The sequence below is a fragment of the Belonocnema kinseyi genome, chromosome 10 (assembly GCF_010883055.1).
Source record: "Belonocnema kinseyi isolate 2016_QV_RU_SX_M_011 chromosome 10, B_treatae_v1, whole genome shotgun sequence".
NCBI classification, from domain to species: domain Eukaryota; kingdom Metazoa; phylum Arthropoda; class Insecta; order Hymenoptera; family Cynipidae; genus Belonocnema; species Belonocnema kinseyi.
The window spans coordinates 97,768,647-97,773,614 of NC_046666.1; the positions used below are offsets into that span (position 1 = coordinate 97,768,647).

The 4,968-nt window shown below is 34.9% G+C and overlaps 1 protein-coding gene across 2 annotated transcripts in view; it reads left to right on the top strand.

Annotated features, from left to right (window-relative positions):
• LOC117181681 overlaps positions 1-4,968 on the top strand; it is a 319,825-nt gene that overhangs the window by 203,045 nt on the left and 111,812 nt on the right. The gene's annotated exons all lie outside the window — the stretch shown is intronic.

Genomic DNA, 4,968 nt, shown 5'->3' on the forward strand with positions numbered 1-4,968 from the left:
TCTATAGCTGGCTATAGTATATAGACAGATAGTATAGACTGACTCTACAGCTGACTAGGTTGGCTGGCTCTACACGCCGAAAATATTAAGCAGTGATTAACTTATTTGGTGTCGGAAAATCATGTCTGATACCGAAGAGATTTACGACTTCCAGTTGGTTGAATTTATCAAAAGAGGTCCAAAAACTGGAATTTGCGATATTGACTTGGTACCATCAAAATAGATCACATTCAATCATACCAAACGAAAGCCGGAAGCAAAATTTATGCCGCCAGCTTATAACGAGAAAAGCAAAGAGCTGTTACACTCTCTACTCACAGCAAAAGCACCACCTAAAAAAAGTTGGCTTTCATACACAAGCATGCTAAGGGGACATGCCAGTAAGTGTATATGTATTTTAAAAAATCTCTTTTTTTCTGCCATTTTTTTCATGGAGATAGTGATTTTAAGTTGTGCCGTCTGATATTATGTCAGATTATAATACAAAATATTTCTAGTTTTCAAATTATGCTTCTTTAAGAATCATTTGAGGAAGCCGAAAGGAGAGTAGAAACTTTACGATCCGAAAGTTTAGCATATACAACCGACGACATTCTTCCAGAAGATGAAGCCACTCTGATCTTGTTTTCTTTTTATTTTAGGTTTATATATATATATATATATGTATATATATATATATAGATTCCGTGTACCTTTATCGTTTCTCACTCACTTTGATTAAATTGAGTCGCCTTTGTCCCAAGCAAGGACTGGCGCCCAAAAATTTAGATTTTTTTATGTGTCTAATAGTTAGTTTAAAAGTTGTCTGAATAATCATCTCTCGTATAGTTCAATTTATCTCTTTAGGGTGCCATGTGCGCTACTGAGAGACCTTCAAAGTAAATTTTTTTATTATTCGGAAATGTAGAAATGTAGAGCGGAAAGGATTCTACGTTAAAATTGCCATTAGAAGGTTACGGAGTAATCGCAATACGTTTGAAGTGTATCAGCCTATAGGGGTTATACATCTTTTATTTTTTTAAACTTTTTACGGGTTTCAAAATAACTATTGCAATTACTCAGTGACCTTCTAATGGAAATTTTAACGTAGAATCCGAATTTCACTTATTTCAAAGTTGATCTAGCTGTTTTTTTTTGGTTTTTGGTGAATGATATTGAAGGGATACTATGGGGATACAATGAGGGTACTCTGTAGAGTATCCTTTTTGTTCATTCGGTTCGCTATACGGTTGATACACTCTTTAAGTGTCCTAAAGTTCAAGTTTGTTAGCCAGCCATTTTTGATAAAAATTCAAAAATGTTTGCGCATTTTTAAAATTTTTGAACCCACTTTTTTCAAAAATCGAAAATTCTCTGTGCGGATAATTATAGTACAGTGAAACTCTTCTATAGCGCTGATTTTGGAGCTGAGGATGGGTGGGAACTAACTCATTATAACCCGCTCCGCTTTTGTTTGTTCACGCCTGAGTGACAACCGCAGACCCCGCGCACCCCGCTCAGCTCCTGTTACATCTACCTGCGGCGCGGCGTCAATTCTTGCACGATCTATATATAATCTATATATTTCACTGTATTTAAAAAGACGAACAATTTATACTTATGAGTTTTTTCACAAAACCAAAAATTATTAGAGTGATAGCATTTACAACATTCCAAAAAACACGAAACTAAACATTTTAAGTTAAATAATGCACAATATAGAAAAAAGTCAAGAAAAGAAAAATGTTTATTTTGCAGGTTTATTTTGCAGATTATCATAACAACTGCTTGAGTTTCGGTAGAAAATTCAATTGGCAAAGTCTGGGTCACTCGGGTTAGGGATATAATTTAGAAGTTAAAAAACATTCCGGCTGATGTGTAGACCACATGTGTAACTGTTTTGCTCGTTAAAGCCGAAGGAGGTTTGACAAAAAAGAATTCACAATCACCAAATTACTGTTCTCAATTCTTTGACCTTTAGTTTTAAAAAGTGTGCGCTCAAGCTTGTGAGCCGCCCGCACAGTGCACGATGAGAATATGTTCGCGAAGCGGACAGATTTTTTAAATGATAAAAATAAGACAGTAAAAATACTTTTGTTCGCATTTTCGACAAAATCAAGTGCGAAACATGAAATACATGATGAGAATGTGTTCGTTAAAGCCGAAGGAGCTTTAATAAAAGAGAATTCACAATCATTAAAGAGAGTTGTCGATGCTTTGACCTTTAGTTTTAAAAGTCTTGCTCACAAATGTGGGGTTAATAGAAAGACCGAGCGCACAGTGCAAGAACCAACAGTCGCGCGCCCGAGGCACGCTCAAGCTTGCGAGCAGCCCGCGGGCCGCACAATAAGAATGTGCCCGCTCAGCGGGCAGATTTTTTATACTACGGATAGCCTTCAATAGAATTCTTAAATTTAAACAAGTAGTCTCAAAATTTTTGGAAATGTTCTCACTTTTTCAATTTTTATCCAAAAGGGCCACCCAATCGGCACGAAATTTAAAGACGTTTTCAGAATGTTCTAAAGACATATTTAAAACGCATGGTTTAAAATACGTTTTGGAACGTGCATAAAAACGCTCTAAGTCAGGCTAAAAAACGTCCAATGTTCCAAATATGTCTTAAAACGTCTTTGGAATATTGTATGTTTTTGGAACGTTATTTGGGGCCTGACTTAGGACGTTCTAAAAACATCTTAGGACATTCATGACCACTGGACGGTTCACGAAAACTCATTATTAATTGATAGTCAAAACAATTTACTATTTGCGTTAATTTTATTCTGATTAATGTTTTTGATTTAAAATTCCTTAACATTTCTTCTATGTAGAGAACCCTGAACATTTCTAAACACATCAACCAAGTACATTCCAAGGAGGACGAGCACCGACTGTTACTTTTACACTTTCCAAAACAGCACTTCTTGTGCACACCAACCTTTTTTCTTTTCAATGGATTTTCTCCTGGTATATAAGACATTTCTTTTGGGGGCAGCTTTTAACTTCCAGTTGTTTGAAATAGTTTTTTTCGTCAATGTTTACTATTCCCACATAAGTTTCAGTGCAAAGTTGCCCTGAACTTACTCGGAAGAGCTATATATTTTTCGCACTCGCGCAATGTCGTTTTCTTAAATGATAAGGTTTATTCGATGAAAAAATGGGTGCCGAATGCAGTGTTTGTGTGTGTGTGCATATGGGTGAGTCAGCTGTTGCAACGGTTGAGCTGAGATGTGTTTTCATGTCTTTACGAGTGCATCAAAAGCAAAACACTTTTGAAAATATAAAGAATGAAATAACGTGAGTATTAAGAATTGAACATGGAATATGCAGAATAATAAAAACATTGAATGTCGACGATGGCAAGTCTTAAACTGAGAAAAGGTTTAATTTTAAGGTTTCGAATTTCTAAAACTTATAAATGATGTATTTGTAATAAAAATGTTGTAAAATTTCGGATACAGAATAATACTTATTTTATAATTATTACTTAATAAATACTCATTATACTAATTTAATATTAATACCTAAATGTTTGTGAAATAGAAATCCACTTTTTTTTAGATTACAAAATGGTCAACTGTTGCGTACCGTTGCGTGCGTCGCAATATTATTTCTAAAATGTAGTTTCAACAATTCAATTTGTGCATTTCTATTTTGTTTCTAATTTTAAAAGTTTAAAGATTCAAATTCACATTTTTCCCGCGTAGGCACTGATTGGCAAAGAGTTAGAGGAAGAAAAAAGTTCATTTAGGCAAAATTAATTTAATTTTATTTTAAATAATTTTTTATTTTAAATAAAATAATAATTAATTAACTTAAATTTTTTTAAAATTACTTGTAATACTGCCTAAATTAAATTTATAAAATATAAATTTAAATTTATCGACGGGCATATTAGGGTTTTACAGCAGAAGTTTGACTTTTAACTTTATCTGACGGTAATCATGCAATCTGTTTTACCCACAGACCCCTAGAAGTTCGAAGTTGTCTACTCGCTGCGCTAGTGCCGCTTTGACACAGCTGATACCAGAATAATGCGCATCTCAGACCAAATATGTTTATTTGCATTTCAAGTGCAAACATTAGTTTTTGCATTATTTGTGCATAATGTTCGTGAGCGATTTTTGTCGTTATGCCCCACTTTGATAAATATAAACCTCATAACTAGCTCATTGACAACATTCAAATTTCTTGCAGGGTTTGACGACAGTATGGTCGGTATTTCTCCAAAATAGTAATTAAAAAAAAAAACTTTTTTCAATATTCTAATTATTTAGGACCTGAGACACATTCTTGCATGACTTCTATTTATCGTGCCAAATTTTTAACACGATATCTCATTCTGTGTGGACGTAAGTTGGGAAAGAAAACTTCCACTAGTGTTTTCTTCAAAAAAAATTTTTGTCTCAAAATTTCCACCAGAACAAAGCAGAGACATGGACTTTATTACTTCCTCTTTCATTTCCCAAACTTTCATAGCGATACCTTATTTCGTTTAGACGTAAGTTGGGAAAGAAAAATTGAAGACCAGGTTTGATCACGTGACCCTCTTGTCACATGGCCTTAAGCGAAAAAATGGGCGACGAATACAGTATGTGTATGTATATGCATGAGTCAGCTGTTACAACGGTTGAGCTGGGATGTTTTTTCATGTGTTTACGAATGCATCAAAAGCAAAACACTTTTAAAAATGTAATGAATGAAATAACGTTAGTACAGAGAAACACTTTAATAGCCCTCCATTCTATAGCCATTCCGAGAATTGAAGCCGCGCTATAGGGTGGTATAACAGGAACTGCGCGGGGTCTGCGGTTGTCACTCAGGCGAGCAGTCAAGCGTGAACAAACAAAAGCGGAGCGGGCTGCAATGAGTTAATTCACACTCAAGATCAGCAACAAAATCGGCGGTATAAAAGTGTTTCACTGTATTAGTAATTATACTTAGAATATGTAGACAAGGGCGTAGCGAGCGTATGGGATGTTCGGCGGGGGG